Raw genomic sequence first — 16,374 nt, 5'->3', positions numbered from 1 at the left:
ACCCCAAAAAAGTCAATAAATAACATTTTTTATATGCGTACTTTTCGTCTGCATTAATTTTTAAACCTCCATTTATTTTGTTTGGATATTAGAAATGTTAGATTTCTCACAAATGCGGTGATGCACCACATTTCTTCAGAAGCTACTGTTTGGCCACACAGCAGGGCTTTGAAAGGAAGAGCCCTATTTGGGTTTTGCAATGCAGATTTTGCAGGAATACCTTGCAGATGAAATTTGCAGAGTACCAAAACAGCAGAAAACCTCCCAAAGTGACCACATTTTAGAAATTATTTTGCACAATGAGTTAATCAACACCTGCAATTACTATTGTCAGCCTATAGGTGTTTTCACTCTGAACCATCCAGCATTGCAAGTATGCCAGTTTAGTGCCCAGCTTTTGCTTGCAGAGACAAGCAACCCATACATTTTTAAGTGGGCTCTACTCACTGGAGCAATGTCAAATATGTAGATGCTTTGTCTCACCATTAAAGTAGAAACCTCCTATATTTCAAATTAAAGATGACGGACCTGTGTGGAGCTTGTGTTTTTTGCCTTTTTGACTTTGTCCACAGCATATTTTTTAAGGACATTTGTCTCAGTAATGCCTCAGTGTTTCAAAGTCAAACAAGCTGACTATAATCATTCAGCTAGTGTCTGATAAGTGCTGTCTGTTTCAGCTATCAGGTTACCTTTTAATCCTCTTACAGCTAAGTCAATCTGAAATAAAACAAAATAGAGGAAAAATTACTAAAAAACATTCATGTGTTCAAAAGGAAAAAGTTACCGTTTCTCAAATTTTTAACATTTTGTTTTCTGTAGATAGTTAAGATTTTTAGGCCTTTTGATCATGATCAGTCCATGTGCTTTGTTTAATATCTCCTTAAAATGTAAACGGTGAAGAAAAAGCATTTTGCCGAAACCCGGGATTGGACCAGGGACCTTTAGATCTTCAGTCTAACGCTCTCCCAACTGAGCTATTTCGGCCATATTTATACATTTTCTGGGGGGTTTGACACTCTGCAAATGTCAAGTGTCACACCTGGAGGGATATATTATAATTTTTCATTTGACTGTTTTTTGAAGCATGATTTCTATTTGAAACGCCTTCCATTTTGCTGTACATATTTAATAACATTCATTAACTATTTGTGAATGAGTAGAAAAAGACAGCAATTTTGCCATTGAATTTTTACATTTTCAGTTTGTCTCCATGCACCAGTATAATTCTGACCCTGTGCTTCTAGAATAGGTCATGGTCGCACATAAAACACAATTTGCATGCATAATGTTACATCAAGTTTTATTTTTTATGAGATGCAAACAATTGGAGCAAAAAAGAGACAAAAATTTAGAGAAAATATTTTATTGATTGTTAAAAGTGAGACCATTTGTCCCAAAATGTGCTGAAACATGTCAGAAGGACATGGGCATTTCACATTTTTTAAACTATGATTACCTACTTGTTAAGTTTTTGTTAATTAAGTATCGTTATGGTCTATTGATGTATGAGGTGAAAACTATGAAAGTAGACTTACCAGCAAATCCGTTTCTAGATATATTTCATGACAGCACTGTAGAAGGTTGATTCCCTACCCTAATAGGGACAGAGAACACAAAGAGGTGAAATAGTCCCTCCTCATTGACTGTCCAAAGGATTTTTCTAGTGCCAAAAGAACAACAGACATATGCACAAAAAAACCTGTTTGATGTTCCTAGAGTTCTTTTTTGAGAGGACAAATTCAGATTCACTCCAAAGACTCTCAGGAAATTTTTCAAAACCACATTACTAAGTTTTGTTTGACCTCATCTAATCAATAAATGAAGATAAAGTTTCTTGAAAATAAATGTTGATGTCAGAAGTCCAGGGACGACTGCGACCTGAACGCAGCGCCTTAGACCGCTCGGCCATCCTGACTTCGATATGCAATTGGAACTTAACTCCTTCCATGCTAGTCAGCAGAAATGTTACCATCCCTTGTGATTAAAAACTTGTCACACCACCCCAAAAAAGTCAATAAATAACATTTTTTATATGCGTACTTTTCGTCTGCATTAATTTTTAAACCTCCATTTATTTTGTTTGGATATTAGAAATGTTAGATTTCTCACAAATGCGGTGATGCACCACATTTCTTCAGAAACTACTGTTTGGCCACACAGCAGGGCTTTGAAAGGAAGAGCCCTATTTGGGTTTTGCAATGCAGATTTTGCAGGAATACCTTGCCGATGAAATTTGCAGAGTACCAAAACAGCAGAAAACCTCCCAAAGTGACCACATTTTAGAAATTATTTTGCACAATGAGTTAATCAACACCTGCAATTACTATTGTCAGCCTATAGGTGTTTTCACTCTGAACCATCCAGCATTGCAAGTATGCCAGTTTAGTGCCCAGCTTTTGCTTGCAGAGACAAGCAACCCATACATTTTTAAGTGGGCTCTACTCACTGGAGCAATGTCAAATATGTAGATGCTTTGTCTCACCATTAAAGTAGAAACCTCCTATATTTCAAATTAAAGATGACGGACCTGTGTGGAGCTTGTGTTTTTTGCCTTTTTGACTTTGTCCACAGCATATTTTTTAAGGACATTTGTCTCAGTAATGCCTCAGTGTTTCAAAGTCAAACAAGCTGACTATAATCATTCAGCTAGTGTCTGATAAGTGCTGTCTGTTTCAGCTATCAGGTTACCTTTTAATCCTCTTACAGCTAAGTCAATCTGAAATAAAACAAAATAGAGGAAAAATTACTAAAAAACATTCATGTGTTCAAAAGGAAAAAGTTACCGTTTTTCAAATTTTTAACATTTTGTTTTCTGTAGTTAAGATTTTTAGGCCTTTTGATCATGATCAGTCCATGTGCTTTGTTTAATATCTCCTTAAAATGTAAACGGTGAAGAAAAAGCATTTTGCCGAAACCCGGGATTGGACCAGGGACCTTTAGATCTTCAGTCTAACGCTCTCCCAACTGAGCTATTTCGGCCATATCTATACATTTTCTGGGGGGTTTGACACTCTGCAAATGTCAAGTGTCACACCTGGAGGGATATATTATAATTTTTCATTTGACTGTTTTTTGAAGCATGATTTCTATTTGAAACGCCTTCCATTTTGCTGTACATATTTAATAACATTCATTAACTATTTGTGAATGAGTAGAAAAAGACAGCAATTTTGCCATTGAATTTTTACATTTTCAGTTTGTCTCCATGCACCAGTATAATTCTGACCCTGTGCTTCTAGAATAGGTCATGGTCGCACATTAAACACAATTTGCATGCATAATGTTACATCAAGTTTTATTTTTTATGAGATGCAAACAATTGGAGCAAAAAAGAGACAAAAATTTAGAGAAAATATTTTATTGATTGTTAAAAGTGAGACCATTTGTCCCAAAATGTGCTGAAACATGTCAGAAGGACATGGGCATTTCACATTTTTTAAACTATGATTACCTACTTGTTAAGTTTTTGTTAATTAAGTATCGTTATGGTCTATTGATGTATGAGGTGAAAACTATGAAAGTAGACTTACCAGCAAATCCGTTTCTAGATATATTTCATGACAGCACTGTAGAAGGTTGATTCCCTACCCTAATAGGGACAGAGAACACAAAGAGGTGAAATAGTCCCTCCTCATTGACTGTCCAAAGGATTTTTCTAGTGCCAAAAGAACAACAGACATATGCACAAAAAAACCTGTTTGATGTTCCTAGAGTTCTTTTTTGAGAGGACAAATTCAGATTCACTCCAAAGACTCTCAGGAAATTTTTCAAAACCACATTACTAAGTTTTGTTTGACCTCATCTAATCAATAAATGAAGATAAAGTTTCTTGAAATTAAATGTTGATGTCAGAAGTGGGATTTAAACCCACGCCTCCAGGGAAGACTGCGACCTGAACACAGCGCCTTAGACCGCTCGGCCATCCTGACTTCGCTATGCAATTGGAACTTAACTCCTTCCATGCTAGTCAGCAGAAATGTTACCATCCCTTGTGATTAAAAACTTGTCACACCACCCCAAAAAAGTCAATAAATAACATTTTTTATATGCGTACTTTTCGTCTGCATTAATTTTTAAACCTCCATTTATTTTGTTTGGATATTAGAAATGTTAGATTTCTCACAAATGCAGTGATGCACCACATTTCTTCAGAAACTACTGTTTGGCCACACAGCAGGGCTTTGAAAGGAAGAGCCCTATTTGGGTTTTGCAATGCAGATTTTGCAGGAATACCTTGCAGATGAAATTTGCAGAGTACCAAAACAGCAGAAAACCTCCAAAAGTGACCACATTTTAGAAATTATTTTGCACAATGAGTTAATCAACACCTGCAATTACTATTGTCAGCCTATAGGTGTTTTCACTCTGAACCATCCAGCATTGCAAGTATGCCAGTTTAGTGCCCAGCTTTTGCTTGCAGAGACAAGCAACCCATACATTTTTAAGTGGGCTCTACTCACTGGAGCAATGTCAAATATGTAGATGCTTTGTCTCACCATTAAAGTAGAAACCTCCTATATTTCAAATTAAAGATGACGGACCTGTGTGGAGCTTGTGTTTTTTGCCTTTTTGACTTTGTCCACAGCATATTTTTTAAGGACATTTGTCTCAGTAATGCCTCAGTGTTTCAAAGTCAAACAAGCTGACTATAATCATTCAGCTAGTGTCTGATAAGTGCTGTCTGTTTCAGCTATCAGGTTACCTTTTAATCCTCTTACAGCTAAGTCAATCTGAAATAAAACAAAATAGAGGAAAAATTACTAAAAAACATTCATGTGTTCAAAAGGAAAAAGTTACCGTTTTTCCAATTTTTAACATTTTGTTTTCTGTAGATGGTTAAGATTTTTAGGCCTTTTGATCATGATCAGTCCATGTGCTTTGTTTAATATCTCCTTAAAATGTAAACGGTGAAGAAAAAGCATTTTGCCGAAACCCGGGATTGGACCAGGGACCTTTAGATCTTCAGTCTAACGCTCTCCCAACTGAGATATTTCGGCCATATCTATACATTTTCTGGGGGGTTTGACACTCTGCAAATGTCAAGTGTCACACCTGGAGGGATATATTATAATTTTTCATTTGACTGTTTTTTGAAGCATGATTTCTATTTGAAACGCCTTCCATTTTGCTGTACATATTTAATAACATTCATTAACTATTTGTGAATGAGTAGAAAAAGACAGCAATTTTGCCATTGAATTTTTACATTTTCAGTTTGTCTCCATGCACCAGTATAATTCTGACCCTGTGCTTCTAGAATAGGTCATGGTCGCACATTAAACACAATTTGCATGCATAATGTTACATCAAGTTTTATTTTTTATGAGATGCAAACAATTGGAGCAAAAAAGAGACAAAAATTTAGAGAAAATATTTTATTGATTGTTAAAAGTGAGACCATTTGTCCCAAAATGTGCTGAAACATGTCAGAAGGACATGGGCATTTCACATTTTTTAAACTATGATTACCTACTTGTTAAGTTTTTGTTAATTAAGTATCGTTATGGTCTATTGATGTATGAGGTGAAAACTATGAAAGTAGACTTACCAGCAAATCCGTTTCTAGATATATTTCATGACAGCACTGTAGAAGGTTGATTCCCTACCCTAATAGGGACAGAGAACACAAAGAGGTGAAATAGTCCCTCCTCATTGACTGTCCAAAGGATTTTTCTAGTGCCAAAAGAACAACAGACATATGCACAAAAAAACCTGTTTGATGTTCCTAGAGTTCTTTTTTGAGAGGACAAATTCAGATTCACTCCAAAGACTCTCAGGAAATTTTTCAAAACCACATTACTAAGTTTTGTTTGACCTCATCTAATCAATAAATGAAGATAAAGTTTCTTGAAATTAAATGTTGATGTCAGAAGTGGGATTTAAACCCACGCCTCCAGGGAAGACTGCGACCTGAACACAGCGCCTTAGACCGCTCGGCCATCCTGACTTCGCTATGCAATTGGAACTTAACTCCTTCCATGCTAGTCAGCAGAAATGTTACCATCCCTTGTGATTAAAAACTTGTCACACCACCCCAAAAAAGTCAATAAATAACATTTTTTATATGCGTACTTTTCGTCTGCATTAATTTTTAAACCTCCATTTATTTTGTTTGGATATTAGAAATGTTAGATTTCTCACAAATGCAGTGATGCACCACATTTCTTCAGAAACTACTGTTTGGCCACACAGCAGGGCTTTGAAAGGAAGAGCCCTATTTGGGTTTTGCAATGCAGATTTTGCAGGAATACCTTGCAGATGAAATTTGCAGAGTACCAAAACAGCAGAAAACCTCCAAAAGTGACCACATTTTAGAAATTATTTTGCACAATGAGTTAATCAACACCTGCAATTACTATTGTCAGCCTATAGGTGTTTTCACTCTGAACCATCCAGCATTGCAAGTATGCCAGTTTAGTGCCCAGCTTTTGCTTGCAGAGACAAGCAACCCATACATTTTTAAGTGGGCTCTACTCACTGGAGCAATGTCAAATATGTAGATGCTTTGTCTCACCATTAAAGTAGAAACCTCCTATATTTCAAATTAAAGATGACGGACCTGTGTGGAGCTTGTGTTTTTTGCCTTTTTGACTTTGTCCACAGCATATTTTTTAAGGACATTTGTCTCAGTAATGCCTCAGTGTTTCAAAGTCAAACAAGCTGACTATAATCATTCAGCTAGTGTCTGATAAGTGCTGTCTGTTTCAGCTATCAGGTTACCTTTTAATCCTCTTACAGCTAAGTCAATCTGAAATAAAACAAAATAGAGGAAAAATTACTAAAAAACATTCATGTGTTCAAAAGGAAAAAGTTACCGTTTCTCAAATTTTTAACATTTTGTTTTCTGTAGATAGTTAAGATTTTTAGGCCTTTTGATCATGATCAGTCCATGTGCTTTGTTTAATATCTCCTTAAAATGTAAACGGTGAAGAAAAAGCATTTTGCCGAAACCCGGGATTGGACCAGGGACCTTTAGATCTTCAGTCTAACGCTCTCCCAACTGAGCTATTTCGGCCATATCTATACATTTTCTGGGGGGGTTGACACTCTGCAAATGTCAAGTGTCACACCTGGAGGGATATATTATAATTTTTCATTTGACTGTTTTTTGAAGCATGATTTCTATTTGAAACGCCTTCCATTTTGCTGTACATATTTAATAACATTCATTAACTATTTGTGAATGAGTAGAAAAAGACAGCAATTTTGCCATTGAATTTTTACATTTTCAGTTTGTCTCCATGCACCAGTATAATTCTGACCCTGTGCTTCTAGAATAGGTCATGGTCGCACATAAAACACAATTTGCATGCATAATGTTACATCAAGTTTTATTTTTTATGAGATGCAAACAATTGGAGCAAAAAAGAGACAAAAATTTAGAGAAAATATTTTATTGATTGTTAAAAGTGAGACCATTTGTCCCAAAATGTGCTGAAACATGTCAGAAGGACATGGGCATTTCACATTTTTTAAACTATGATTACCTACTTGTTAAGTTTTTGTTAATTAAGTATCGTTATGGTCTATTGATGTATGAGGTGAAAACTATGAAAGTAGACTTACCAGCAAATCCGTTTCTAGATATATTTCATGACAGCACTGTAGAAGGTTGATTCCCTACCCTAATAGGGACAGAGAACACAAAGAGGTGAAATAGTCCCTCCTCATTGACTGTCCAAAGGATTTTTCTAGTGCCAAAAGAACAACAGACATATGCACAAAAAAACCTGTTTGATGTTCCTAGAGTTCTTTTTTGAGAGGACAAATTCAGATTCACTCCAAAGACTCTCAGGGAATTTTTCAAAACCACATTACTAAGTTTTGTTTGACCTCATCTAATCAATAAATGAAGATAAAGTTTCTTGAAAATAAATGTTGATGTCAGAAGTCCAGGGACGACTGCGACCTGAACGCAGCGCCTTAGACCGCTCGGCCATCCTGACTTCGATATGCAATTGGAACTTAACTCCTTCCATGCTAGTCAGCAGAAATGTTACCATCCCTTGTGATTAAAAACTTGTCACACCACCCCAAAAAAGTCAATAAATAACATTTTTTATATGCGTACTTTTCGTCTGCATTAATTTTTAAACCTCCATTTATTTTGTTTGGATATTAGAAATGTTAGATTTCTCACAAATGCGGTGATGCACCACATTTCTTCAGAAACTACTGTTTGGCCACACAGCAGGGCTTTGAAAGGAAGAGCCCTATTTGGGTTTTGCAATGCAGATTTTGCAGGAATACCTTGCAGATGAAATTTGCAGAGTACCAAAACAGCAGAAAACCTCCCAAAGTGACCACATTTTAGAAATTATTTTGCACAATGAGTTAATCAACACCTGCAATTACTATTGTCAGCCTATAGGTGTTTTCACTCTGAACCATCCAGCATTGCAAGTATGCCAGTTTAGTGCCCAGCTTTTGCTTGCAGAGACAAGCAACCCATACATTTTTAAGTGGGCTCTACTCACTGGAGCAATGTCAAATATGTAGATGCTTTGTCTCACCATTAAAGTAGAAACCTCCTATATTTCAAATTAAAGATGACGGACCTGTGTGGAGCTTGTGTTTTTTGCCTTTTTGACTTTGTCCACAGCATATTTTTTAAGGACATTTGTCTCAGTAATGCCTCAGTGTTTCAAAGTCAAACAAGCTGACTATAATCATTCAGCTAGTGTCTGATAAGTGCTGTCTGTTTCAGCTATCAGGTTACCTTTTAATCCTCTTACAGCTAAGTCAATCTGAAATAAAACAAAATAGAGGAAAAATTACTAAAAAACATTCATGTGTTCAAAAGGAAAAAGTTACCGTTTCTCAAATTTTTAACATTTTGTTTTCTGTAGATAGTTAAGATTTTTAGGCCTTTTGATCATGATCAGTCCATGTGCTTTGTTTAATATCTCCTTAAAATGTAAACGGTGAAGAAAAAGCATTTTGCCAAAACACGGGATTGGACCAGGGACCTTTAGATATTCAGTCTAACGCTCTCCCAACTGAGCTATTTCGGCCATATCTATACATTTTCTGGGGGGTTTGACACTCTGCAAATGTCAAGTGTCACACATGGAGGGATATATTATAATTTTTCATTTGACTGTTTTTTGAAGCATGATTTCTATTTGAAACGCCTTCCATTTTGCTGTACATATTTAATAACATTCATTAACTATTTGTGAATGAGTAGAAAAAGACAGCAATTTTGCCATTGAATTTTTACATTTTCAGTTTGTCTCCATGCACCAGTATAATTCTGACCCTGTGCTTCTAGAATAGGTCATGGTCGCACATAAAACACAATTTGCATGCATAATGTTACATCAAGTTTTATTTTTTATGAGATGCAAACAATTGGAGCAAAAAAGAGACAAAAATTTAGAGAAAATATTTTATTGATTGTTAAAAGTGAGACCATTTGTCCCAAAATGTGCTGAAACATGTCAGAATGACATGGGCATTTCACATTTTTTAAACTATGATTACCTACTTGTTATGTTTTTGTTAATTAAGTATCGTTATGGTCTATTGATGTATGAGGTGAAAACTATGAAAGTAGACTTACCAGCAAATCCGTTTCTAGATATATTTCATGACAGCACTGTAGAAGGTTGATTCCCTACCCTAATAGGGACAGAGAACACAAAGAGGTGAAATAGTCCCTCCTCATTGACTGTCCAAAGGATTTTTCTAGTGCCAAAAGAACAACAGACATATGCACAAAAAAACCTGTTTGATGTTCCTAGAGTTCTTTTTTGAGAGGACAAATTCAGATTCACTCCAAAGACTCTCAGGAAATTTTTCAAAACCACATTACTAAGTTTTGTTTGACCTCATCTAATCAATAAATGAAGATAAAGTTTCTTGAAATTAAATGTTGATGTCAGAAGTGGGATTTGAACCCACGCCTCCAGGGAAGACTGTGACCTGCGACTGCGACAAAATAGAGGAAAAATTACTAAAAAACATTCATGTGTTCAAAAGGAAAAAGTTACCGTTTCTCAAATTTTTAACAGAGACTGCCACCTGAACGCAGCGCCTTAGACCGCTCGGCCATCCTGACTTCGATATGCAATTGGAACTTAACTCCTTCCATGCTAGTCAGCAGAAATGTTACCATCCCTTGTGATTAAAAACTTGTCACACCACCCCAAAAAAGTCAATAAATAACATTTTTTATATGCGTACTTTTCGTCTGCATTAATTTTTAAACCTCCATTTATTTTGTTTGGATATTAGAAATGTTAGATTTCTCACAAATGCGGTGATGCACCACATTTCTTCAGAAGCTACTGTTTGGCCACACAGCAGGGCTTTGAAAGGAAGAGCCCTATTTGGGTTTTGCAATGCAGATTTTGCAGGAATACCTTGCAGATGAAATTTGCAGAGTACCAAAACAGCAGAAAACCTCCCAAAGTGACCACATTTTAGAAATTATTTTGCACAATGAGTTAATCAACACCTGCAATTACTATTGTCAGCCTATAGGTGTTTTCACTCTGAACCATCCAGCATTGCAAGTATGCCAGTTTAGTGCCCAGCTTTTGCTTGCAGAGACAAGCAACCCATACATTTTTAAGTGGGCTCTACTCACTGGAGCAATGTCAAATATGTAGATGCTTTGTCTCACCATTAAAGTAGAAACCTCCTATATTTCAAATTAAAGATGACGGACCTGTGTGGAGCTTGTGTTTTTTGCCTTTTTGACTTTGTCCACAGCATATTTTTTAAGGACATTTGTCTCAGTAATGCCTCAGTGTTTCAAAGTCAAACAAGCTGACTATAATCATTCAGCTAGTGTCTGATAAGTGCTGTCTGTTTCAGCTATCAGGTTACCTTTTAATCCTCTTACAGCTAAGTCAATCTGAAATAAAACAAAATAGAGGAAAAATTACTAAAAAACATTCATGTGTTCAAAAGGAAAAAGTTACCGTTTCTCAAATTTTTAACATTTTGTTTTCTGTAGATAGTTAAGATTTTTAGGCCTTTTGATCATGATCAGTCCATGTGCTTTGTTTAATATCTCCTTAAAATGTAAACGGTGAAGAAAAAGCATTTTGCCGAAACCCGGGATTGGACCAGGGACCTTTAGATCTTCAGTCTAACGCTCTCCCAACTGAGCTATTTCGGCCATATTTATACATTTTCTGGGGGGTTTGACACTCTGCAAATGTCAAGTGTCACACCTGGAGGGATATATTATAATTTTTCATTTGACTGTTTTTTGAAGCATGATTTCTATTTGAAACGCCTTCCATTTTGCTGTACATATTTAATAACATTCATTAACTATTTGTGAATGAGTAGAAAAAGACAGCAATTTTGCCATTGAATTTTTACATTTTCAGTTTGTCTCCATGCACCAGTATAATTCTGACCCTGTGCTTCTAGAATAGGTCATGGTCGCTCATAAAACACAATTTGCATGCATAATGTTACATCAAGTTTTATTTTTTATGAGATGCAAACAATTGGAGCAAAAAAGAGACAAAAATTTAGAGAAAATATTTTATTGATTGTTAAAAGTGAGACCATTTGTCCCAAAATGTGCTGAAACATGTCAGAAGGACATGGGCATTTCACATTTTTTAAACTATGATTACCTACTTGTTAAGTTTTTGTTAATTAAGTATCGTTATGGTCTATTGATGTATGAGGTGAAAACTATGAAAGTAGACTTACCAGCAAATCCGTTTCTAGATATATTTCATGACAGCACTTTAGAAGGTTGATTCCCTACCCTAATAGGGACAGAGAACACAAAGAGGTGAAATAGTCCCTCCTCATTGACTGTCCAAAGGATTTTTCTAGTGCCAAAAGAACAACAGACATATGCACAAAAAAACCTGTTTGATGTTCCTAGAGTTCTTTTTTGAGAGGACAAATTCAGATTCACTCCAAAGACTCTCAGGAAATTTTTCAAAACCACATTACTAAGTTTTGTTTGACCTCATCTAATCAATAAATGAAGATAAAGTTTCTTGAAAATAAATGTTGATGTCAGAAGTCCAGGGACGACTGCGACCTGAACGCAGCGCCTTAGACCGCTCGGCCATCCTGACTTCGATATGCAATTGGAACTTAACTCCTTCCATGCTAGTCAGCAGAAATGTTACCATCCCTTGTGATTAAAAACTTGTCACACCACCCCAAAAAAGTCAATAAATAACATTTTTTATATGCGTACTTTTCGTCTGCATTAATTTTTAAACCTCCATTTATTTTGTTTGGATATTAGAAATGTTAGATTTCTCACAAATGCGGTGATGCACCACATTTCTTCAGAAACTACTGTTTGGCCACACAGCAGGGCTTTGAAAGGAAGAGCCCTATTTGGGTTTTGCAATGCAGATTTTGCAGGAATACCTTGCAGATGAAATTTGCAGAGTACCAAAACAGCAGAAAACCTCCCAAAGTGACCACATTTTAGAAATTATTTTGCACAATGAGTTAATCAACACCTGCAATTACTATTGTCAGCCTATAGGTGTTTTCACTCTGAACCATCCAGCATTGCAAGTATGCCAGTTTAGTGCCCAGCTTTTGCTTGCAGAGACAAGCAACCCATACATTTTTAAGTGGGCTCTACTCACTGGAGCAATGTCAAATATGTAGATGCTTTGTCTCACCATTAAAGTAGAAACCTCCTATATTTCAAATTAAAGATGACGGACCTGTGTGGAGCTTGTGTTTTTTGCCTTTTTGACTTTGTCCACAGCATATTTTTTAAGGACATTTGTCTCAGTAATGCCTCAGTGTTTCAAAGTCAAACAAGCTGACTATAATCATTCAGCTAGTGTCTGATAAGTGCTGTCTGTTTCAGCTATCAGGTTACCTTTTAATCCTCTTACAGCTAAGTCAATCTGAAATAAAACAAAATAGAGGAAAAATTACTAAAAAACATTCATGTGTTCAAAAGGAAAAAGTTACCGTTTCTCAAATTTTTAACATTTTGTTTTCTGTAGATAGTTAAGATTTTTAGGCCTTTTGATCATGATCAGTCCATGTGCTTTGTTTAATATCTCCTTAAAATGTAAACGGTGAAGAAAAAGCATTTTGCCAAAACACGGGATTGGACCAGGGACCTTTAGATATTCAGTCTAACGCTCTCCCAACTGAGCTATTTCGGCCATATCTATACATTTTCTGGGGGGTTTGACACTCTGCAAATGTCAAGTGTCACACATGGAGGGATATATTATAATTTTTCATTTGACTGTTTTTTGAAGCATGATTTCTATTTGAAACGCCTTCCATTTTGCTGTACATATTTAATAACATTCATTAACTATTTGTGAATGAGTAGAAAAAGACAGCAATTTTGCCATTGAATTTTTACATTTTCAGTTTGTCTCCATGCACCAGTATAATTCTGACCCTGTGCTTCTAGAATAGGTCATGGTCGCACATAAAACACAATTTGCATGCATAATGTTACATCAAGTTTTATTTTTTATGAGATGCAAACAATTGGAGCAAAAAAGAGACAAAAATTTAGAGAAAATATTTTATTGATTGTTAAAAGTGAGACCATTTGTCCCAAAATGTGCTGAAACATGTCAGAATGACATGGGCATTTCACATTTTTTAAACTATGATTACCTACTTGTTAAGTTTTTGTTAATTAAGTATCGTTATGGTCTATTGATGTATGAGGTGAAAACTATGAAAGTAGACTTACCAGCAAATCCGTTTCTAGATATATTTCATGACAGCACTGTAGAAGGTTGATTCCCTACCCTAATAGGGACAGAGAACACAAAGAGGTGAAATAGTCCCTCCTCATTGACTGTCCAAAGGATTTTTCTAGTGCCAAAAGAACAACAGACATATGCACAAAAAAACCTGTTTGATGTTCCTAGAGTTCTTTTTTGAGAGGACAAATTCAGATTCACTCCAAAGACTCTCAGGAAATTTTTCAAAACCACATTACTAAGTTTTGTTTGACCTCATCTAATCAATAAATGAAGATAAAGTTTCTTGAAATTAAATGTTGATGTCAGAAGTGGGATTTGAACCCACGCCTCCAGGGAAGACTGTGACCTGCGACTGCGACAAAATAGAGGAAAAATTACTAAAAAACATTCATGTGTTCAAAAGGAAAAAGTTACCGTTTCTCAAATTTTTAACAGAGACTGCCACCTGAACGCAGCGCCTTAGACCGCTCGGCCATCCTGACTTCGATATGCAATTGGAACTTAACTCCTTCCATGCTAGTCAGCAGAAATGTTACCATCCCTTGTGATTAAAAACTTGTCACACCACCCCAAAAAAGTCAATAAATAACATTTTTTATATGCGTACTTTTCGTCTGCATTAATTTTTAAACCTCCATTTATTTTGTTTGGATATTAGAAATGTTAGATTTCTCACAAATGCGGTGATGCACCACATTTCTTCAGAAGCTACTGTTTGGCCACACAGCAGGGCTTTGAAAGGAAGAGCCCTATTTGGGTTTTGCAATGCAGATTTTGCAGGAATACCTTGCAGATGAAATTTGCAGAGTACCAAAACAGCAGAAAACCTCCCAAAGTGACCACATTTTAGAAATTATTTTGCACAATGAGTTAATCAACACCTGCAATTACTATTGTCAGCCTATAGGTGTTTTCACTCTGAACCATCCAGCATTGCAAGTATGCCAGTTTAGTGCCCAGCTTTTGCTTGCAGAGACAAGCAACCCATACATTTTTAAGTGGGCTCTACTCACTGGAGCAATGTCAAATATGTAGATGCTTTGTCTCACCATTAAAGTAGAAACCTCCTATATTTCAAATTAAAGATGACGGACCTGTGTGGAGCTTGTGTTTTTTGCCTTTTTGACTTTGTCCACAGCATATTTTTTAAGGACATTTGTCTCAGTAATGCCTCAGTGTTTCAAAGTCAAACAAGCTGACTATAATCATTCAGCTAGTGTCTGATAAGTGCTGTCTGTTTCAGCTATCAGGTTACCTTTTAATCCTCTTACAGCTAAGTCAATCTGAAATAAAACAAAATAGAGGAAAAATTACTAAAAAACATTCATGTGTTCAAAAGGAAAAAGTTACCGTTTCTCAAATTTTTAACATTTTGTTTTCTGTAGATAGTTAAGATTTTTAGGCCTTTTGATCATGATCAGTCCATGTGCTTTGTTTAATATCTCCTTAAAATGTAAACGGTGAAGAAAAAGCATTTTGCCGAAACCCGGGATTGGACCAGGGACCTTTAGATCTTCAGTCTAACGCTCTCCCAACTGAGCTATTTCGGCCATATTTATACATTTTCTGGGGGGTTTGACACTCTGCAAATGTCAAGTGTCACACCTGGAGGGATATATTATAATTTTTCATTTGACTGTTTTTTGAAGCATGATTTCTATTTGAAACGCCTTCCATTTTGCTGTACATATTTAATAACATTCATTAACTATTTGTGAATGAGTAGAAAAAGACAGCAATTTTGCCATTGAATTTTTACATTTTCAGTTTGTCTCCATGCACCAGTATAATTCTGACCCTGTGCTTCTAGAATAGGTCATGGTCGCACATAAAACACAATTTGCATGCATAATGTTACATCAAGTTTTATTTTTTATGAGATGCAAACAATTGGAGCAAAAAAGAGACAAAAATTTAGAGAAAATATTTTATTGATTGTTAAAAGTGAGACCATTTGTCCCAAAATGTGCTGAAACATGTCAGAAGGACATGGGCATTTCACATTTTTTAAACTATGATTACCTACTTGTTAAGTTTTTGTTAATTAAGTATCGTTATGGTCTATTGATGTATGAGGTGAAAACTATGAAAGTAGACTTACCAGCAAATCCGTTTCTAGATATATTTCATGACAGCACTGTAGAAGGTTGATTCCCTACCCTAATAGGGACAGAGAACACAAAGAGGTGAAATAGTCCCTCCTCATTGACTGTCCAAAGGATTTTTCTAGTGCCAAAAGAACAACAGACATATGCACAAAAAAACCTGTTTGATGTTCCTAGAGTTCTTTTTTGAGAGGACAAATTCAGATTCACTCCAAAGACTCTCAGGAAATTTTTCAAAACCACATTACTAAGTTTTGTTTGACCTCATCTAATCAATAAATGAAGATAAAGTTTCTTGAAAATAAATGTTGATGTCAGAAGTCCAGGGACGACTGCGACCTGAACGCAGCGCCTTAGACCGCTCGGCCATCCTGACTTCGATATGCAATTGGAACTTAACTCCTTCCATGCTAGTCAGCAGAAATGTTACCATCCCTTGTGATTAAAAACTTGTCACACCACCCCAAAAAAGTCAATAAATAACATTTTTTATATGCGTACTTTTCGTCTGCATTAATTTTTAAACCTCCATTTATTTTGTTTGGATATTAGAAATGTTAGATTTCTCACAA

General features: G+C 35.9%; 7 non-coding genes across 7 annotated transcripts; all 7 read right to left on the bottom strand.

Moving 5' to 3' along the window:
* Nucleotides 1-911: 911 nt before the first annotated feature.
* Nucleotides 912-984, bottom strand: TRNAF-GAA (transfer RNA phenylalanine (anticodon GAA)). The gene has a single exon. It is a non-coding gene; the product is annotated as a tRNA-Phe (tRNA).
* A 1,922-nt stretch (nt 985-2,906) lies between these two features.
* TRNAF-GAA (transfer RNA phenylalanine (anticodon GAA)) lies at nt 2,907-2,979 on the bottom strand. The gene has a single exon. It is a non-coding gene; the product is annotated as a tRNA-Phe (tRNA).
* Nucleotides 2,980-3,846: 867 nt separating this feature from the next.
* TRNAL-CAG (transfer RNA leucine (anticodon CAG)) lies at nt 3,847-3,929 on the bottom strand. The gene has a single exon. It is a non-coding gene; the product is annotated as a tRNA-Leu (tRNA).
* Nucleotides 3,930-5,864: 1,935 nt separating this feature from the next.
* Nucleotides 5,865-5,947, bottom strand: TRNAL-CAG (transfer RNA leucine (anticodon CAG)). The gene has a single exon. It is a non-coding gene; the product is annotated as a tRNA-Leu (tRNA).
* Nucleotides 5,948-6,942: 995 nt separating this feature from the next.
* TRNAF-GAA (transfer RNA phenylalanine (anticodon GAA)) lies at nt 6,943-7,015 on the bottom strand. The gene has a single exon. It is a non-coding gene; the product is annotated as a tRNA-Phe (tRNA).
* A 4,043-nt stretch (nt 7,016-11,058) lies between these two features.
* On the bottom strand, nt 11,059-11,131 carry TRNAF-GAA (transfer RNA phenylalanine (anticodon GAA)). Its single transcript has one exon. It is a non-coding gene; the product is annotated as a tRNA-Phe (tRNA).
* Nucleotides 11,132-15,174: 4,043 nt separating this feature from the next.
* Nucleotides 15,175-15,247, bottom strand: TRNAF-GAA (transfer RNA phenylalanine (anticodon GAA)). The gene has a single exon. It is a non-coding gene; the product is annotated as a tRNA-Phe (tRNA).
* Nucleotides 15,248-16,374: the final 1,127 nt, after the last annotated feature.

This window comes from Dendrobates tinctorius, unplaced genomic scaffold, assembly GCF_039654945.1.
Source record: "Dendrobates tinctorius isolate UK_male_01 unplaced genomic scaffold, ASM3965494v1 ptg000350l, whole genome shotgun sequence".
Classification (NCBI taxonomy): Eukaryota; Metazoa; Chordata; class Amphibia; order Anura; family Dendrobatidae; genus Dendrobates; species Dendrobates tinctorius.
This window is presented reverse-complemented; position numbering and strand designations above follow the sequence as displayed.